This window comes from Canis lupus, chromosome 4 (assembly GCF_011100685.1).
Source record: "Canis lupus familiaris isolate Mischka breed German Shepherd chromosome 4, alternate assembly UU_Cfam_GSD_1.0, whole genome shotgun sequence".
NCBI lineage: Eukaryota > Metazoa > Chordata > Mammalia > Carnivora > Canidae > Canis > Canis lupus.
The window spans coordinates 2,132,830-2,155,362 of NC_049225.1; the positions used below are offsets into that span (position 1 = coordinate 2,132,830).

At 37.9% G+C, this 22,533-nt stretch overlaps 1 long non-coding RNA gene across 14 annotated transcripts in view; it reads right to left on the bottom strand.

Annotated features, from left to right (window-relative positions):
* Nucleotides 1-22,533, bottom strand: part of LOC102151819 — a 125,287-nt gene that overhangs the window by 70,457 nt on the left and 32,297 nt on the right. For 7 of the 14 annotated variants that reach the window (XR_005357712.1, XR_005357711.1, XR_005357722.1 and 4 more), the window contains 2 exons: nucleotides 8,770-8,899; nucleotides 6,623-6,733 (listed from right to left, as the gene is read on the bottom strand). The exons of 2 other annotated variants lie outside the window; for them this stretch is intronic. This is a non-coding gene — a long non-coding RNA (uncharacterized LOC102151819). Of the gene's footprint in view, nucleotides 1-4,530; nucleotides 4,668-6,622; nucleotides 6,734-8,769; nucleotides 8,900-22,533 lie in introns of those variants that run through there. 5 more of the 14 variants (XR_005357715.1, XR_005357714.1, XR_005357713.1 and 2 more) reach the window with 3 other exon arrangements.

Consider the following 22,533-nt stretch of genomic DNA (forward strand, 5'->3'; position numbering starts at 1 on the left):
GAGGAAAGAAGGGATGAAAGTTTAATCAGTCACTAAAGGCCAGTGCTTGATCAGTGATGCCTACATAATAAACCTCCATAAAAACACACAAAGATGGGGTTCACAGAACATCCAGGTTGGTCAACGTGTGTGGGTACTGGTAAAGGAGGGTACCCAGAAAGAGTATGAAAGCTCCACACTCCTTCCCCCGTGCACTGCCCTATGCATCTCTTCAATAGGCAGTTCTGTGAGCGGCTTTGGCAAAGGATTGGCCGCAGGAGGGAGTCATAGGAACTTCCAAATTATAGTCAGTTGGTCAGAAGCACGGTGACAATCTGGACTTCCGGACTGGGACCCAAGATGGGAGACTGTGACAGTCTACGGGACAAATCTCTCCCTATGACGTTATTTCCAGGTAGAGTGTGTCACACCTGAATTGCATTGTTGGACACCCACCTGGTGTGGGATTTCTTGGTGTAGGAAGAAACTACCAGATTTGGTGATCAAAAGTGAATAAAGTAGTGAGAGGAGAGGAAACCTAAAAGAATTTTTCCTTTGCAGATGTTAGAAGATAGACTGAGGCACATTACATTTTTGAAGAGTTTGTTTGAACAAATGTCAATTTGATTGAGACAAAGCCTATCCAAAAGTGCTTAGGTGTACTCCACCCCCAGGAGCTCAGTGAACAGCTTTTATAAAGCAGACATGAAAGTAAAGCAAGGAAATTATGTGATTGGCTCTAGCATAGGCAGCTGTCTTATCTGGGAAAGTCAGTTGGCTGTTTATGATTGTTCTTCTGAAGTTTTCATTTCTTAACCTTGAAGCATTTATAGAAATTGACTCTGGCTTATGTTTTGATTAGCTTAAGTAGGCTGCCAAGATACTAGAGCTATACCAGTCTCATGGACTCCTTGATTGATTACTTCAATACAGATAAATAGGGCAGCCTGGGTGGCTCAGCAGTTTAGTGCCACCTTCAGCCCAGGGCATGATCCTGGAGACCCAGAATCGAGTCCCGAGTCAGGCTGCCTGCATGAAGTCTGCTTCTCCCTCTGCCTATGTCTCTGCCTCTCTCTCTCTCTCTGTGCCTTTCATGAATAAATAAATAAAATCTCAAAAAAAATACAGATAAATAAATGTATATAACATTGCTGAAAATTTACCCATGTTCCAGAAATATGTAAAACCCAATATCTTTTTTCAACATCATATACCATTATGAAGAAGATAGAGAAAGGTACACATATAGAGATACATGGATTTATGCTATGATTTGTGTACTAATGTTTAATAACCTGTTTTTTGAAATTACAAAAAAATTGAAATTGAAATTACAAAAAAAATGCCTTTGGCACTCTTTTCTTCTGGAACCTGACCAATTTTTGTACTTTTTTGGAACATATGCAAATATAAATACATAAACAATATGTTTGGACATTAGGAAAGAACTTTCATACAGTTAAATATAGTGGCATTTGTCAGAGACAAATTACATGGGCCATTTGGGTGATTTTCCCCAAGCAATAGGTATTAGGTGATTTAATTTAAAAATCATATTGTCTGCTCTGGTTGGCACACTAGAGATGATTTCTTGTTGGGAAGGTGCTCAATTATGCTACAGCAGAATTATCTCAAGCTCTGTTTCTGAGCGTACTTTCCAGGTTGGCATCAGGTATTCAAAAGCCTCTGTTTGCTGATGCTGAAGAGGGCATCCATGAAGGTCCCTTACACCTATGTACTTTCCCAGAACATGGACATGGATAGTGTATAGGAAGATGTGCCTGAGTTACTGACAAATAAGACTTTATCCACATTTGATCTGATCTGAGCACTGGTGGGTGGGAGATCTTACATTGTCCTGACCTATAAATCTGAATTGGAATAAGGGATCAGTGTTGGGTTTACCTCACTGCTTACTGCACAGGCAAGCTGTACACACACACACACAGATAAAAAGTACAATTTTTCCAACCATGATTGTTCTTTCGTTCTCATGGAAGTTTTTAAAATTGCTTTTCAGAAACAAGGATTCAGTTTAGATTCTTAGCAGGAAATCCAGTGCCAAAGACGGCTTAAATACAATCTCTGATTTATGAATCTGCAGCTCCATGATCCCACTCAGGCCCCATGGAAAGAAGTTCTGATGCAAAGGTGGTAGATAATCAGTTTATCCCTGTACCTGAAGGAGTGGGCATTTGTCAGCCAAATCAAGAAACTGTTCAGCTACTTCTACACAAATCAATGTGTGCTGTGAAGCTGGGCTAGTGCTTCCATCCTCTACTTTGCTTAATTATGGTTACCATAATTTATAAATTCTCCTGTATACTGTTTCTGCATCTAGCTGGAAAAGCTTCCCTTGCTGAGCAAAACTGGCCCAGGGAGGGGGGAAGAGATGGAAGGAGAGAATGGATCTCTTCCTAGTCCAATCACTTGACTCCCTAAAGAGATGAGCACATGTTGCTCTACATTACAGAGTACATTTATCTCACTCACCAAGAGAATATTTAACAAAATTTAAAATTCTATACTGTAATGAGCAAACCATGCAATTTTCTGTCTCTTTAGAGGATTCTCTGTTGAAATAAAATAAAACTATCCCTTCATTTCAGCCATCTTCATGACTCACATCCTACTAATCATCAAATTCTGTTATCCTGCCTTTTAAATATTTATGACCCAATATCCTACCCACCATCTCCATTGCTTCTGCCTTAGTTCAAGGCAGTCATTTCTAATCTGGATTGCTACAGTGTTCCAGGCATTGTACAAAGCCCTGGAGATTAAAAAAAAACAAAAAAAGTTCAAGTATTGTTCTTGGCCTAAATCCCTTTTCTTTTAAAACTAATCCTTTGTGACAAAAGTGATGAGTGTATAGTCTGTTTGTACTTTATATAACCTTGCTATTCTGGCAAGGAGGAAGGGCTCAGAGCTGGATTCCTAACCTCACCTGGAAGCAAATCCTCAATCTCAGGAATTTGGATTCAGGACAGTGATTTTATTTGATGCCTGCTGGAATATGAACCAAGGCAACTATTTTCTACTGTGTAGAAAATACCACTACATTTTGTAGTGGTAAAACACAAAAGAAGCAAGCCTGTATACCCAGAGGTGGAGCTGTCTTGGTTTACTGAGTTCCAGGCCTAGTCCCAGGGCCTCAAAAAACCCAGAGATACTTTTAGCTTTTATTTTCCATTTTGAAAAACAAGTCATTCTAGGAAATTTTCCCTTTACTTACATGAGTTTGAAAGTGTTTTTCTTTGCTTTTCTTTTTTCTTTTTTTTTACTTAGAACTTACAGGACCTGAACCAAGGAAATAACCATCTTTTGCAGAAGAAAAGATCAAAGTTGAAGGGAAGACAAATATATAAACTAATAAGTGGTTGTTGATATGGAAACTGCCATAATAGAAATATAAATAAGGTGTGAACAAGATTACCTTACACAAAAGAGTAAGATATAGAAGATATATGAAAGCATAATTCCCAAGCAAGTAATAACATTACTCCAGCTAGCAAATAAACAATATTGTAAGTTTAAGAGTCTTAACCGAAGGGACCATTTCACTTGGATGCAGTTGATCGTGGGGCCCTAGAAATCTTAGTGAAAGGGGTTATTCTTGTAGGTAAGACCTCACACATATAAGTTAATGTTTTGTGGTTGAATTGGCCAAATGGATTCTTACAGTGTGAACCGAGTTTCTAAGCCTAGTGGAACTGTAGAAAAGGTGGACTTACCTATGAATCTGGCACATGGTTTACAAATATTTTCTTCCTTCCTTTTATCTTTTGACCAGTTGTGGTTAAAAGCTCTCTCTTCTCTTGACATCCCATGGAAGCATATATCCTATGCTCCTCTTTATCTATTATGTCACTTTTCCTCTGTATTTCATACCAAACTATAATCAATTTAAAGCTTGGAATATTTCACATATTTTCATCTGTCTATTTTGGAATGTTATAGATGCTCATTAGATATTTGTTGAATGACTGACTGCATGCAAAATTGAGTAAATACCCTGTGTCACGGGTCAGCAAAACATAGCTCACTGGTCTGATTCAGCTCACTGTCTGTGTGGATAAAGTTTTATTGTTACACAGTCATAGTCATTGATTTGTGAATTGCCTGTGGGGCTTTAATGCTATAGCAGCAGGGCTGAAGCTGAGCAATTATGACAGAGACTATGTAGCCTGTGAAGCCTGAAATATTTACTATCAGGCCTTTTCCAGAAAAAGTGCACAGACCTCTACACTAAGTTATTGTCTTTGTACCAACATTCCAATTATGTTTTGTAGCTGAATAGTTTTCTAGGTTCATATGCAGTCTGTAAGTTAAGATGATAGCCTTGTCACATTCATTGGGTATTGTTAACTGAAATTCCTTTTTTTTTTTTAACTGAAATTCTTTTGTAGTGAAAGGGAACATTAGTAAGTTGCAAGAGCAGATATAGTAAAAGTAATTTTAAAAGGCAATTGTAATATTTCTCTTCTTTAATGGCTATATACTTTATATAATATTTAAAGTTTATAATAATAACATATTTACAATGCTGGCAGATATAGTATCTTTTCAAATACATTTTGCCTAAAAAATATTTAACTTTTTCTGAAGCAATTTATTGGTGTTTTGACGAATGCCAATTTTCAGCTTCTTGAGAAGCAAAAATTCTTGTCTCTCAAAGGTCTTTCTAGCTGGAATAAAAATTAAATTGACATGAGACAGATTAATAAGAGAAAATCAAATTTTATAGGTGTATGTACAGAGAGTCCACATAGACATGGAAATTTCCGGACGGTCAGGCAAATATATGGCATTGTTTTCCAAGGAGAAGGAGTTAGGGGCCTGGGATTTCAGAGGAAAGGAATGCACTTCAAAGGGTGATAAGAAAAGCAAATATTTGGTAATTAGATGTTTGCCCTACCATACAGATGGGTCACGCAGATAAAATTTATCTCTGTGAATAACCCTTATTCTGGGAAAGACCTCCAATTTAGATTCTCTTGTGTGTTTAATGGAGGGGCAAAAGTTTCTTTTGAGTACACAGAATCTCAGCTTCCCCAACTCAAAATAAACCAGATGGCCAGAGTGACACACTTTGGGAGGAGCTTCTGTCCTGAACCCCTTCACTCTTCAAAGATAGTATTCAAATTTCAAACTCATGACTTTAAGATATCAACTTAGTTTAGTATAAATGAATATCCTTTATCTCTAGATCTTTACTAGTCTTTATCAGGAACACTAAATGCCTAGGAAACTTCTTCCCATTTTTGGCTACTCAAAAAATATTCATACTTTATGGTAAGAATACAAGACTACTATTTTTAGCTAGCACTCAATATGTTACCAGTTCTGTCTCTTGGGGACTTGTTAGTAAAGATAAGAACACCTATAAAAAAATTCAAAAGAGAAAGAAGAAAAAAAAAATAAACACTCATTCTCTATGAAAGTCTGGACTTGGGCATCCCTGGGTGGCTCAGTGGTTTAGCGCCTGCCTTTGGCCTACCGCATGATCCTGGAGTCCCGGGATCGAATCCCACATTGGCCTCCTGCATGGAGACTGCTTCTCCCTCTGTCTGTGTCTCTGCCTCTTTCTCTCTCTCTCTCTGTGTCTCTCATGAATAAATAAATAAAATATTTTTTAAAAAAGTTTAAGAAAAAAAAGTCTGGACTTCACAAAAAATAAAGACAAAACAAATGCAAAGTGTTATTGCAATATTCAGGAGAATAATTCTGGAAAGAAAATACGTCTGGTTTATTTTTTAATGTTTGTGTATTTAAGCCAATATATCATCACTGTAATCTTGGAAGGTATAAGGGAAACGATGTCAAACTGCCCTCTGGAGCCTAGGGATTACTGAGAAGAGATTCGGGGTGTGATGCCTGGTACAAATGAGAAGACCTCCTGCCAGAATTCCCCACCTCTTTCTTTGGTCTCAATCCTAGTGTTCTGCATTTGCATCTAGATGTTGAGACTCTATATGAGATTTTCTTTGTAAAAATGGTTTTATGTTCAAAAATATTGTAATTTAATGTTATGGGATTTGTTACCCATTTATTCCCTCAGGGCTGTGCAAGATTTATGCTCATGATAAGTCAGTTAGCCAGACAGCTACAAACTCAGGCAAATGTCAACCTGATCCTCTTTACAGTCACATATATAAAGGTATTCTTGATATAACAGGTTTAAATTGTTGTCTCTGTGTGAATATGTAAATAATGTCTTTTTTTTAATTGAAAGTAGATTTTCCATGTTTACCTACAGTCTGTAAACTAAGTTGATAGACTAAGTTTATGTTATTGGCTCCTATTACAACCCAATATAATAATAAACTACACACACACACACACACACACACTCCAAGCTGTAAAATAAAAAGAGAAGAATCAGGAACCAGAAATTTTAAGGTATACTTGGAAAATTGAGATCAGAAGAAATTAACTGAAGGAATGGAACCCGAAACTATTTCCCATAAGAAAGTACTGGTGGAAAACATGGAATGGCAGCACAAGTGCTTTCATATGTATTTACCCAGAAGTGAAAGACCAGCAAGGAGAGGCAGGATGGTGACTTGAAGCCAAGACTAGATGATTAGCCAAGGTGCAATAAAAAAAGCAAATAAGTGGTCACACTATCTATGTAGCTTACACTCTATGCTTGGTGTCAGTTTGCATTGGTAGGACATCCTCTCTGCAGTCAGATACAAGAGCCATGAGTGCATGAGCTTGAGTCAGAAAGATGGGGCAGTTGTCCTTACACCTGGAAAAGAATTTGGAGGTCTAGCAATCAAGGTACCCAGTCAGCTGTTAGCATAGTCAGGTACTATTTGTTCCTCCTCCTTTAAACAGAATGGAATATAAGCATCAGAGATGTATATGGTGTCTTCCTTAAATGAATGCATAATTTCCCAAATTACTTTCTAAGAAGAATAATCACAAAATCAATAAACAAGTATATGATCCCACATCCAAGGAAACAAGATGAGTAGGATGAGACTTTAGAATAAGTTTTAGATTCATGAGAAATAATCACTAAGATTTCATAAAAATTAAAACTATAATCAGTGGACTGATATGCCAAAGAGACAAAATGAAATACAAATTTGCTAGGAAGACTGCATGGAGAATGTTAGCTCTATGAAAAACAATGAAATATAAATATGAATAGCAACAAAAAGTAAAATATGGAGGTTAGAATCCAAAACTGAAACAGATTTCCATTAGGTATTCTAGAGGAAATGAGTGAATAGAGGAGAGACACATTCAAGAAAACCCAATAAATTCATAAATTCTTTGATTAATTATCAAGCATTTAGCAAGATTTGTTTAAATAAAAAAGATCTCTAGATGCATTGTAATGAATTTAAGGACATTAAGGATAAAGAGGTATTTCTAAGAGCTTCTAGGAACAAAAGGACAGATTCAAGAAAACAATGGGAAAATATCTTAAAATTAACTGATGGCAAATACATATGGTTAGCATTATATACTTAGTAAAATTTTCATAACAAGCATGAATATTGGGACACCCAGGTGGCTCAGCGTTGAGCATCTGCCTTCAGCTGTGGTTGTGATCCCACGGTCCCGAGATCGAGTCCTTCATCAGGCTTCTCGCATGGAGCCTGCTTCTCCCTCTGCCTATGTCTCTGCCTCTCTCTATCTCTCATGAATAAATAAATAAAATCTTTTTTAAAAACCAAACATGAATATTTGACTATTAGAGGCATTTAACCTATAATATAAAAAGTTGATAAATAGCTCCTCATCAAAATTCAGTTATTTTGCTCTGTGATAGTCCATGCGAAAGGATTAAAAATAATCTCTAAACTGGGAGGAATATTTGTAGAGCACATATCTGACAAAGGACTTGCATCTAGAATATTTTTTTAAAACTCTCAAAACTCAACATAAAAACATACCAAATAGAAAATTAGCAAAAAACCATGAATGACATTTCTCCAAAGAGGATATCCAGATGGCAAATAAGTACATGAAAATATTGTTTCCCATTATTAGTCATTGAGAAAATAAAAATTTAAAAACTCAATGATACCATTGAGTGATACCACCTACCAAAAAAGCTAAAATACAAAACAGTCATAACACTAACTTCTGATGAGGATGTAGAAAGCTGCATCCCACATTGTTTGTTGGTGGGAATGTAAAATGGTGCAGCCACTCTGGGGTCCTATTTGACAGTTTCTTTTTTTTTAATATTTTTTTATTTATTCATGAGAGACACAGAGAAAGAGGCAGAGACACAGGCAGAGGGAGAAGCAGACTCCATGCAGGACTCAATCCCAGGACTGCAGGATCACGCCCCGAGCAAAAGGCAGACATCCAACCACTGAGCCACCTGGGCATTCCTGGCAGCCTCTTATAAAGCAAAACATGTAGCTACCATATAACCTAGGAATCACACTCATAAGTGTCTATCCCAGATCAATGAAAACTATGTCCACATGAAAACCTGTATACAAATCTTCACAGAGGCATTTTGCTCCTTGAGCCTTGTCTTGTTGACAAAGATACTCATATCTTCAGTAGAATTGAACACCAAAATATAGACACCGATTAAAGTGGCTAAGAGAAACACATTTGCAAACTACAATAAAAAAATCTGATAAATGCCTGCAATATAGACAGCAAGTCAGTAATAACTATAGAAATTGATTCCAAATGGAGAGACTCATTGTATTCAAACAGAGAAAAATGAGAGTCTGGCAAAAGATTGGAATTTGTGGGTGACTGTGTGAATTGGTAAAATATTTTAGAAGTCAATTTACAATTACTTACCAGAATAAAGAAACCAGTATGTCTTTGGATATGGTAATTCTGTATGTAGGAAACCACCCTCCATAAACGTTAATTTGTGCACAAAGAGGTTTGTATAAGGACGCTTACTGCATCATAGTTGGTAAGAGACCTTCCAAACAAAAATAGAAAAAAAGTCCATAAGCAAGTGAATGATTGAATACATTATAGAAAATCTATACCATGCAACAGACACATGAAAAGATGCTCAACATTGCTGATCTTCAGGGAAATACAAAACAAAACTACAAGAAGATACCAACTCATACATGTCGAAATGGCTAAAATCAATAACACAAGAAACAACAGGTGTTGGCAAGAATGTGGAGAAAAAGGAATCCACTTGGAAGGAATGCAAACTTGGTGTAGCCACTCTGGAAAACAGTATGGAGGTTTCTCAAAAATAATTTTTTTTAAGTTAAGAATAGAACTACTCTACCATTCAGCAATTGCACTATTAGGTATTTACCCAAAGAATGCAAAACTACTAATTCAAAGGGTTACATGCACCCTGATGTTTATAGTGGCATTATCTATAATAGGCAACTTATGTAAACAGCCTAAGTGTCCATTGATTGATGAGTTGATAAAGATATGGTATATATATCTGTATATCTATATATATAATGGAATATTACTCAGCTGTAAAAAAGAATGAAATCTTCCATTTGCCACGATGTGGGTGGAGCTAGAGTATAATGTGAAGCAAAATAAATCAATCAGAGAAAGACAAATACCATTTAATTTTACTCATATGTGGACTGTAAGAAACAGACAAAAAACAAGCAAAGGAGAAAAACAGAGAGAGAGGCAAACCAAGAAACAGACTCTTAACTGTAGGAAACAAACTGATGGTTATCAGAGGGGAGATGGGTAGGGATGGGTGAAATAGGTGCTGGGGATTAAGGATTGCACATGCTTTGAGGAGCATGTGGTGATGTAGGGAAGTGCTGAATCACTATATTATACAGCTGTATCTAATATTATGCTGTATGTGAAGTAACCGGAATTCAAATAAAAGCTTAAAGAAAATCTATACTCTGAAAAACCATGCAGCTGCTCAGGAAAATGCAAAAAAATCTATACATTTTAAAATTGAAGTCTTTTCAAGATATATTTTCAAATGATAAAAGCATATTGCATAGCAACATATATCACACATCCACACTGAAAGACATACATATACGTGTATATATATATAGACATACATATTATAAGTAAAAAAAAACTACATTAGATAAATACAAACTTTCTCCCCATAGTTTTCTATGTGCAATTAGCAATTTTGCTACATTAGTCAGAATCTTTTCTTTTTAACATTTCTTTTTTATGTTACTGCAGTAAAATTCTTGTTATAAATGTAGAGACAAGGAGCACCTAGGTAGCTCAATGGTTGAGTGTCTGCCTTTGGCTCAGGTCACGATCCTGGGGTCCTGGGATTGAGTCCGGCATCAGGCTCCTCACAGGCACCTGGTTCTCCCTCTGCCTGTGTCTCTGCCTCTCTCTGTCTATCATGAATAAATTTTTTAAAATCTTTAAAAATAATAAATGTAGAGACAATTTATCCATACAATGAGATGGAACCCCAAAGCAGATACATGCAAATATGGAGAGCTGATTGCCAGAGCAAATATTAAGTATCATCAGTAGGACAACAAGGGTCTATTTGTTTGCCTGAGATATCTGAATATTCATATGGAAAGAAACCAAATTGAATTCCTACTTCTTACGACACACACAAGTCTATTCCATGTTGCATTAAGTCTCAAATGTAAAAAGCATGACCATAAAATTATAAAAGATAAAGTAAAAAATCTGAAATGAAGATTGGTAGATTTCTTTGCATTCAGTTTAAGAATTTCTACTCATCAAAAGGACAGTGGAAACATGATGAAACAAAATTCTAAGATATTTGCATCTTATGTGGCTCCCAAATGTTTAGTATCCAAAAAACTCAAGGAAATCCAATAGGAATGAAAAGCTAAACAGTTCACTGGGTATATAAATTAAAACTTCTGTAAGACACCAGTTAGCATTCAACATGTAAAAAAAAATGTAGAAGTCCTATATACCATGTACTAGCAATGATGTGGTGTTAGAGATATTCTTGTCCACTGAGGTCATAGAAGTTAATTGTGTTGCTTCAGAAAATAGATGAGCAGATCCCAGTAAACTTGGACTTTGACATGCCAAATGAGCCAGCAGTTCCACCCCTCAGAATAGATAATTGATAAATTAACATTTGTTTAATAAAATTAATATATATTTGATTTTTTTAAAAAGTGTTCCAGCACTGTATTTATTAGCAAAATTATAGCATAATTTATAATGACAAAAACCTGGGAACAAAGTAACTGTTCCTCATAGTAGGAGGGATAAAAGTTGTGTATTAATATGCAAAAGAATTTTTAAATTTTATTTTTAAAGAGAGGAGAGGGGCAGAGAGAGAGGCAGTAAATCTCAAGCATAGTCACACTCAACAAGGAGCTCAGACCAGGGCTTGAACTCACCATCCTGTGATCATGAGCTAAAACCAAGAGTCAGATGCTGACTGAGCCACCCAGGCACCCCAGTACAAAGGAATTTTATATTGCAGTGATAATGAATACAATAAATGCATTAGTGTGGATAAATATTATAAAGAAAAATCCAATATAATTTCATTCCAATAAAGTATAAGAGCATACAAAGCCTAACAATATATTATTTAAGGATACAAGATAAGTGACGTAGCCATAAAGAGATTCATGGGAATAATTAATAAGACATTTAGGAAACTGGTTTTCCAGAAAGAGTGAGTATGGGAAAGGAGGAGCAAATGGGTAAGAGTTTTAAGGCATATGGAAAAGATAGTCATTTTATTGGAATGTGTTAAACAGTATATATTTATCTTATACATTTCTTTTTCTATTTTTCTTTCCTCCTTTTGCAATTTGTTTATGCAGGAAAATTGTTTGTCAAATGCAAGGATTAGTTGTGTTGGCATAAAATTTACTAGACCCAAAGATACTTTTGAAACATAAAATGATTATCAGAAAACATGTAAAATTTAAAATCATACTCTTCATGGAAGTATCATACCTTAAGATTTTAAATGTGTAGAATAATAAAGCTTACATTACATCCATTTGTTCATTTGCAAAATATTAGTTGATTACCTACTATGGGCAGGCTCTGTGCTGGGCAGTGGGAAGAAATCAATGAAGAAAATCTAAAAAGGTCTGCCATCTTTCAGTCTGTAGGGGAATAACTGGCCTAATAATATTGTGGGAGTGAGTGTTAATGACATATGTTGATAATAATGGTATACATCATATTTAATAGATTTGTATACAATTAATGCTTCTGTTTTAGAAACAGATCTATCCAGCTTAATATTCTTTTTTGTTTTTATTTTAATTTATGTTTCTTTGAGGGAATATAAGAATTTCTAATATCATGGTGTTCAACTAAAAGCTTTTCTCATTATCCATGATAATGATATGTTTAAGTTTCTGGTTAAATTCATGCTGTTTGGAGGTATTGGACAGCTTTTGGACTCCATCAAGGTAGAATTCTATACTAAAAAAAGAAGAGCTATTTTTAATTATTGGTTTAATCATTTTGTCTTATTTCCAAAATCTCATTTAATGAAGAAAATATCTAAAGTAAAAAAGAAAAAAAATGTGTATTTTCCTCCACAAAATGTTTTTAAAAATAATCTTAGATTGGTTATAAGGGAGGATATTAATAGACTTGTCAAGCTACCATGTAGTACACCAGAAACCAATGGAATTTTGTAGGTCAGCTCCACTTCTTTCTTTGTTAAAGATGATGACTGGAAAGCAGTACAAAAATTTCAGACAGAAATGCCAGCTATTTCTTTGAAATTCAGATAAGTGTATATGCATTTTAGGCATAATTTGCAAACAATAAAATATCCATTTTTCAATGTATACATGAATAATCACCATCACAGAAAGATATAAAGCACTTCCAATACTTTAACAAAGCTATTTTTTGGGCTTCATTGAAGTCAGTTAATTCCCCTAACTTCCCCAGGCACAGGGAACCAAAGATTTGATTTCTGCCATTATAAATTATTTCTCCTCTAAATTTCATATGAATGGTTCTACTTTGTATCTAGAATATTTTAGCAAGATTTTTTTAAAGATTCATGTTGTAGTGGCTATAAGTATTGTTAATTTTTGTTGCTGAATAGTATTCCAACACAATTATTTATCCATTCATCTGCTGATGGAAATTTTAATTGCTTCCAATTTTTGTCACTATGAATAAAACTGCTGTGAACAATTGTGTGAATCTTTGTGCAGACATGCGGTATCTCTGAGTAAATACTTACAAGTGGAATTACCAGGACAGATAGTACGTGTATGTATAACTTTAAAGTAATTAATTTTTCCCAAAGGAGTTATATTATTTTCCATTCTCATCTTCAAATTAAAAGGTATTCATAATTTGTTCCTTATAATTTTCATTTTAGATGGCATTTGGAATTGTTACATTTTTAAATTTTAGTCATTCTGATGGGTGTGTAGTGCTATCTCATTTTTGGTTCAATTTTGATTTCCTAAATCACTTATGTGATTATCTTCCTTTGAGTTCCAGGCTGATCGTAATTTTTTTTTCCAGTTGGAACAAATGAAACAACAGAAAATGAGATCAACAAGGGTCATAGTCAACAAGGGGTGAGTGTCTCTTCTACCCTAGTCCTGTTTATATTGGGAGAGATTCTCCAAGGAGAATGGTCTGCATTTTGATGGGGGTTAAAAATGGAAACAAAAATAATTAGCGCCATTTCTAGAATATCCTTAAATATCAGAAGCACCTAATAAATTGATTTTTTGTTGCTATTGTTAAAGATACCAACTTAGTTAGAGGTACCAATCTAGTAAAACAAATCAAGAGGCTTAGAAAGGCATTGGATAAAGTACTCTTAACTATCTTAGGATATCCAATAGTCATCCCAAAAAAGTAAAGTCTTTAATGTATCCATATGCTTTTCCAACGTTTAGCAAATGAACGGGAACCTAAGTATTCAAGAGTAATTAATGGATACCTGTGACATACAAGATTGAGAGGAGTCCATCAAACCTTGGTTCAATATGTATTTTTTTTATTAATTTTTTAAAATTTTTAATTTATTTATGATAGTCACAGAGAGAGAGAGAAAGAGAGGCAGAGACAGAGGCAGAGGAAGAAGCAGGCTCCATACACCGGGAGCCCGACGTGTCTCCATACCAGGTCTCCAGGATCACGCCCTGGGCCAAAGGCAGGCGCTAAACCGCTGCGCCACCCAGGGATCCCTCAATATGTATTTATACTGTATGTGCAGTACATAGACTTGGAAAGGATAATTATCCTAAAAATTTTGAGATACTAACATTATATTCTGGAAGGTGTTTTGTGAATAGAATAAGAGTCAGAGTGCAACCTGAGAAAAACCTTACACATTTTTAATTTAATTCTGACATTTTAAAAAAGGAGATTAATTTTTTTTGTTTTGTTTTGTTTTTTTTTTGTTTTGTTTTTTGTTTTTTGTTTTTTTAATTTATTTTTTATTGGTGTTCAATTCACTAACATACAGAATAACCCCCAGTGCCCGTCACCCATTCACTCCCACCCCCCGCCCTCCTCCCCTTCTACCACCCCTAGTTCGTTTCCCAGAGTTAGCAGTCTTTACGTTCTGTCTCCCTTTCTGATATTTCCCACACATTTCTTCCCCCTTCCCTTATATTCCTTTTCACTATTATTTATATTCCCCAAATGAATGAGAAGATATAATGTTTGTCCTTCTCCGACTGGCTTACTTCACTCAGCATAATACCCTCCAGTTCCATCCACGTTGAAGCAAATGGTGGGTATTTGTCATTTCTAATGGCTGAGTAATATTCCATTGTATACATAAACCACATCTTCTTTATCCATTCATCTTTCGTTGGACACCGAGGCTCCTTCCACAGTTTGGCTATCGTGGCCATTGCTGCTAGAAACATCGGGGTGCAGGTGTCCCGGCGTTTCATTGCATTTGTATCTTTGGGGTAAATCCCCAACAGTGCAATTGCTGGGTCGTAGGGCAGGTCTATTTTTAACTGTTTGAGGAACCTCCACACAGTTTTCCAGAGTGGCTGCACCAGTTCACATTCCCACCAACAGTGTAAGAGGGTTCCCTTTTCTCTGCATCCTCTCCAACATTTGTTGTTTCCTGCCTTGTTAATTTTCCCCATTCTCACTGGTGTGAGGTGGTATCTCATTGTGGTTTTGATTTGTATTTCCCTGATGGCAAGTGATGCAGAGCATTTTCTCATGTGCTGGTTGGCCATGTCTATGTCTTCCTCTGTGAGATTTCTCTTCATGTCTTTTGCCCATTTCATGATTGGATTGTTTGTTTCTTTGGTGTTGAGTTTGATAAGTTCTTTATAGATCTTGGAAACTAGCCCTTTATCTGATAGGTCATTTGCAAATATCTTCTCCCATTCTGTAGGTTGTCTTTGAGTTTTGTTGACTGTATCCTTTGCTGTGCAAAAGCTTCTTATCTTGATGAAGTCCCAATAGTTCATTTTTGCTTTTGTTTCTTTTGCCTTCGTGGATGTATCTTGCAAGAAGTTACTGTGGCCGAGTTCAAAAAGGGTGTTGCCTGTGTTCTTCTCTAGGATTTTGATGGAATCTTGTCTCACATTTAGATCTTTCATCCATTTTGAGTTTATCTTTGTGTATGGTGCAAGAGAGTGGTCTAGTTTCATTCTTCTGCATGTGGATGTCCAATTTTCCCAGCACCATTTATTGAAGAGACTGTCTTTCTTCCAATGGATAGTCTTTCCTCCTTTATCGAATATTAGTTGCCCATAAAGTTCAAGGAGATTAATTTTGTATGAAATACTTGAAGTTTTTATTTGGGGGGATAACTAATTGTTAAACAGTGTGGGTGTTACTTTTAGTAGAAATTATCTAAGAGAGCCCAGAATGGAATGTTAAGAAACAATGGGGATCTGACTGGCACCCTCATTCTGTACTTGAAGAAATATAGATATTGTGGCAGAACATAGTTAGTGTGTGCTTACAGGAAAGAATCTATGAATGTTGTTGAACATACCTTGATGATTAATTGTGGTATAAAACTCATATAAGAGGTTTTAGAGAGATAAGGAATATATAACACTCTCTCAATCAAAAGTCCTTATTTTGACGTTTCCTCATCTTTAGTATGTGATAGTTTCACGTTTTGTACCTTATCAGTCCATGCTTCATCATTCCCTGGCTCCTATGCGTGAGAACTACTTATGGTATATAACATTATAATCCATTATTCTGGGACCTTCGACCTCTGTTGGGTTACCAACTACTTGGGATGAGAGTGACGTGGGTAGAGAAGAGCAATGGGTCAAGAATGGTTCACTTTCGGAGGCGGGGCAAGACGGCGGAAGAGTAGGGTCCCCAAGTCACCTGTCTCCACCAAATTACCTAGATAACCTTCAAATCACCCTGAAAATTCGGCCTGAGATTTAAAGAGAGACCAGCTGGAATGCTACAGTGAGAAGAGTTCGCGCTTCTATCAAGGTAGGAAGACGGGGAAAAAGAAATAAAGAAACAAAAGGCCTCCAAGGGGGAGGGGCCCGCGAGGAGCCGGGCTGAGGCCGGGGCGAGTGTCCCCAGGACAGGAGAGCCCCGTCCCGGAGGAGCAGGAGCTGCACCGACCTTCCCGGGGGAAAGGGGCTCGCGGGGAGGTGGAGCAAGACCCAGGAGGGCGGGGATGCCCTCGGGCTCCCGGGGACACTAACAGACACCTGCGCTCCGGGAGAGTGCGCCGAGCTCCCTAAGGGCTGCAGCGCGCACGGCGGGACCCGGAGCAGCTCGGGGGGCTCGGGGGCGGCTCCGCGGAGGGGGCTGTGGGGCGGGAGCAGCTCGGGGGGCTCGGGGGCGGCTCCGCAGAGGGGGCTGCGGGGCTGGAGCGCGACTCCACCAGCTCAGGCCCCGGAGCACAGGGGCCGGGACACAGCCCAGGATCCGGCCTCCCCCGGGACAGGCAGAGGCCGGGAGGGCCCAGGACAGCGAGGACGCTCCTGCCGCGAGCTGAGCAGATCAGTGGCCCCGCCCGGGAGGCTCCAGGCCCTGCAGAGGGAGAGCTCTGGAGCTACTGCGGGAGCTGACTCCAGGGCTGCAGAGCTGGCCCCGCCACTGTGGTTGTTCCTCCTGGGGCCTCACGGGGTAAACAACCCCACTGAGCCCTGCACCAGGCGGGGGGCAGAGCAGCTCCCCCAAGTGCTAACACCTGAGAATCAGCACAACAGGCCCCTCCCCGAGAAGACCAGCTAGAGGGACAAGTTACAGGGGAAGTCAAGGGACTTAAACAGTACAGAGTCACAAGATACGCCCCCAATCCCCGTTTTATTTTTTTCTTTTTTTGCTTTTTGATTTCTGTTTGCTTCCGCCACCCCTTTTTTCTTTCTCTTTTTCTTCTCTCTTTTTTATTTTTTCTTCCTTTTTTGTTTTCTTTTTCTCTTTTCTTTCCATCTTTCTCTCCTCTCTTTTTCTCCTTTTCCCAATACAACTTGTTTTTGGCCACTCTGCACTGAGCTAAATAACTAGAAGGAAAACCTCACCTCAAAAGAAAGAATCAGAAACAGTCCTCTCTCCCACAGAGTTACAAAATCTGGATTACAATTCAATGTCAGAAAGCCAATTCAGAAGCACTATCATACAGCTACTGGTGGCTCTAGAAAAAAGCATAAAGGACTCAAGAGACTTCATGACTGCAGAATTTAGATCCAATCAGGCAGAAATTAAAAATCAATTGAATGAGATGCAATCCAAACTAGAAGTCCTAACGACGAGGGTTAACGAGGTGGAAGAACGAGTGAGTGACATAGAAGACAAGTTGATGGCAAAGAGGGAAACTGAGGAAAAATGACACAGAAAATTAAAAGACCATGAAGACAGATTAAGGGAAATAAACGACAGCCTGAGGAAGAAAAATCTACGTTTAATTCGGGTTCCCGAGGGCGCCGAAAGGGACAGAGGACCAGAATATATATTTGAACAAATCTTAGCTGAAAACTTTCCGAATCTGGGAAGTGAAAAAGGCATTCAGATACAGGAAATAGAGAGATTCCCCCCTAAAATCAATAAAAACCGTTCAACACCTCGACATTTAATAGTTATGCTTGCAAATTCCAAAGATAAAGAGAAGATCCTTAAAGCAGCAAGAGACAAGAAATCCCTGACCTTTATGGGGAGGAGCATTAGGGTAACAGCAGACCTCTCCACAGAGACCTGGCAGGCCAGAAAGGGCTGGCAGGATATATTCAGGGTCCTAAATGAGAAGAACATGCAACCAAGAATACTTTATCCAGCAAGGCTCTCATTCAAAATGGAAGGAGAGATAAAGAGCTTCCAAGACAGGCAGGAACTGAAAGAATATGTGACCTGCAGACCAGCTCTGCAAGAAATTTTAAGGGGGACTCTTAAAATTCCCCTTTAAGAAGAACTTCAGAGGAACAATCCACAAAAACAAGACTAAATAGGTATCAGGATGACACTAAACTCATACCTTTCAATAGTAACTCTGAACGTGAACGGGCTTAATGAGCCCATCAAAAGGCACAGGGTTTCAGACTGGTTAAAAAGCAGGACCCATATCTCTGCTGTCTACAAGAGACTCAGTTTAGACAGAAGGACACCAACAGCCTGAAAATAAAAGGTTGGAGAACCATTTACCATTCAAATGGTCCTCAAAAGAAAGCAGGGGTAGCCATCCTTATATCAGATAAACTAAAATTTACCCCGAAGACTATAGTGAAAGATGAAGAGGGACACTATATCATACTTAAAGGATCTCTCCAACAAGAGGACTTAACAATTCTCAATATATATGCCCCGAATGTGGGAGCTGCCAAATATTTAAATCAATTAATAACCAAAGTGAGGAAATACTTGGATAATAATACACTTATACTTGGTGACTTCAATCTAGCTCTTTCTATACTCAATAGGTCTTCTAAGCACAACATCTCCAAAGAAACAAGAGCTTTAAATGATACACTGGACCAGATGGATTTCACAGATATCTACAGAACTTTACATCCAAACTCAACTGAATACACATTCTTCTCAAGTGCACATGGAACTTTCTCCAGAATAGACCACATACTGGGTCACAAATCGGGTCTGAACCGATACCAAAAGATTGGGATCGTCCCCTGCATATTCTCAGACCATAATGCCTTGAAATTAGAACTAAATCACAAGAAGTTTGGAAGGACCTCAAACACGTGGAGCTGAAGGACCATCCTGCTAAAAGATGAAAGGGTCAACCAGGAAATTAAGGAAGAATTAAAAAGATTCATGGAAACTAATGAGAATGAATATACAACCATTAAAAATCTTTGGGATGCAGCAAAAGCAGTCCTAAGGGGGAAATACATCGCAATACAAGCATCCATCCAAAAACTGGAAAGAACTCAAATATAAAAGCTAACCTTACACCTAAAGGAGCTAGAGAAGAAACAGCAGATAGATCCTACAACCAGCAGAAGAAGAGAGTTAATTAAGATTCGAGCAGAACTCAACGAAATCGAGACCAGAAGAACTGTGGAACAGATCAACAGAACCAGGAGTTAGTTCTTTGAAAGAATTAATAAAATAGATAAACCATTAGCCAGCCTTATTAAAAAGAAGAGAGAGAAGACTCAAATTAATAAAATCATGAATGAGAAAGGAGAGATCACTACCAACACCAAAGAAATACAAACGATCTTAAAAACATATTATGAGCAGCTATATGCCAATAAATTAGGCAATCTAGAAGAAATGGACGCATTCCTGGAAAGCCACAAACTACCAAAACTGGAACAGGAAGAAATACAAAACCTGAACAGGCCAATAACCAGGGAGGAAATTGAAACAGTCATCAAAAACCTCCCAGGACTCAAGAGTCCAGGGCCAGATGGCTTCCCAGGGGAATTTTATCAAACGTTTAAAGAAGAAACCATACCTATTCTCCTAAAGCTGTTTGGAAAGATAGAAAGAGATGGAGTACTTCCAAATTCGTTCTATGAGGCCAGCATCACCTTAATTCCAAAACCAGACAAAGACCCAACCAAAAAGGAGAATTACAGACCAATATCCCTGATGAACATGGATGCAAAAATTCTCAACAAGATACTAGCCAATAGGATCCAACAGTACGTTAAGAAAATTATTCACCATGACCAAGTAGGATTTATCCCCGGGACACAAGGCTGGTTCAACACCCGTAAAACAATCAATGTGATTCATCATATCAGCAAGAGAAAAACCAAGAACCATATGATCCTCTCATTAGATGCAGAGAAAGCATTTGACAAAATAAAGCATCCATTCCTAATCAAAACTCTTCAGAGTGTAGGGATAGAGGGAACTTTCCTCGACATCTTAAAAGCCATCTACAAAAAGCCCACAGCAAATATCATTCTCAATGGGGAAGCACTGGGAGCCTTTCCCCTAAGATCAGGAACAAGACAGGGATGTCCCCTCTCACCACTGCTATTCAACATAGTACTGGAAGTCCTAACCTCAGCAATCAGACAACAAAAAGACATTAAAGGCATTCAAATTGGCAAAGAAGAAGTCAAACTCTCCCTCTTTGCCGATGACATGATACTCTACATAGAAAACCCAAAAGCCTCCACCCCAAGATTGCTAGAACTCATATAGCAATTTGGTAGCGTGGCAGGATACAAAATCAATGCCCAGAAATCAGTGGCATTTCTATACACTAACAATGAGACTGAAGAAAGAGAAATTAAGGATTCAATCCCATTTACAATTGCACCCAAAAGCATAAGATACCTAGGAATAAACCTAACCAAAGAGGTAAAGGATCTATACCCTAAAAACTATAGAAGACTTCTGAAAGAAATTGAGGACGACACAAAGAGATGGAAAAATATTCCATGCTCATGGATTGGCAGAATTAATATTGTGAAAATGTCAATGTTACCCAGGGCAATGTACACCTTTAATGCAATCCCTATCAAAATACCATGGACTTTCTTCAGAGAGTTCCAACAAATTATGTTAAGATTTGTGTGGAATCAGAAAAGACCCCGAATAGCCAGGGGAATTTTTAAAAAGAAAACCATATCTGGGGGCATCACAATGCCAGATTTCAGGTTGTACTACAAAGCTGTGGTCATCAAGACAGTGTGGTACTGGCACAAAAACAGACACATAGATCAATGGAACAGAATAGAGAACCCAGAAGTGGACCCTGAACTTTATGGTCAACTAATATTGGATAAAGGAGGAAAGACTATCTATTGGAAGAAAGACAGTCTCTTCAATAAATGGTGCTGGGAAAATTGGACATCCACATGCAGAAGAATGAAACTAGACCGCTCTCTTGCACCAGACACAAAGATAAACTCAAAATGGATGAAAGATCTAAATGTGAGACAAGATTCCATCAAAATCCTAGAGAAGAACACAGGCAACACCCTTTTTGAACTCGGCCACAGTAACTTCTTGCAAGATACATCCACGAAGGCAAAAGAAACAAAAGCAAAAATGAACTATTGGGATTTCATCAAGATAAGAAGCTTTTGCACAGCAAAGGATACAGTCAACAAAACTCAAAGACAACCTACAGATGGGAGAAGATATTTGCAAATGGCGTATCAGATAAAGGGCTAGTTTCCAAGATCTATAGAGAACTTATTAAACTCAACAGCACAGAAACAAACAATCCAATCATGAAATGGGTAAAAGACATGAACAGAAATCTCACAGAGGAAGACATAGACATGGCCAACATGCACATGAGAAAATGCTCAGCATCACTTGCCATCAGGGAAATACAAATCCAAACCACAATGAGATACCACCTTACAGCAGTGAGAATGGGGAAAATTAACAAGGCAGGAAACCACAAATGTTGGAGAGGATGCAGAGAAAAGGGAACCCTCTTACCCTGTTGGTGGGAATGTGAACTGGTGCAGCCACTCTGGAAAACTGTGTGGAGGTTCCTCAAAGAGTTAAAAATAGACCTGCCCTATGACCCAGCAATTGCACTGTTGGTGATTTACCCCAAAGATTCAGATGCAATGAAACGCCTGGACACCTGCACCCCGATGTTTATAGCAGCAATGTCCACAATAGCCAAACTGTGGAAGGAGCCTCGGTGTCCATCAAAAGATGAATGGATAAAGAAGATGTGGTTTATGTATACAATGGAATATTCCTCAGCCATTAGAAACGACAAATACCGACCATTTGCTTCAACGTGGATGGAACTGGAGGGTATTAAGCTGAGTGAAGTAAGTCAATCGGAGAAGGACAAACAGTGTATGTTCTCATTCATTTGGGGAATATAAATAATAGTGAAAGGGAATATAAGGGAAGGGAGAGGAAATGTGTGGGAAATATCAGAAAGGGAGACAGAACATAAAGACTCCTAACTCTGGGAAAGGATCTAGGGGTGGTGGAAAGGGAGTAGGGCGGGGGTTGTGGGTGAGTGCGTGATGGGCACTGAGGGGGACACTTGATGGGATGAGCACTGGGTGTTATTCTGTATGTTGGTAAATTGAACACCAATAAAAAATTAATTTATTAAAAAAAATAAAGAAAAAAGAAGAAATGGTTCACTTTCTTTTATCTCTCTGACCCAAAGATAAATACTAACTTTGGTAGAAACTATATCTGGCTATAATATTTAATGTCCTAAAGATTAAAGAAAACATAACAGAATTATATTAGATCCCAGATAAATTT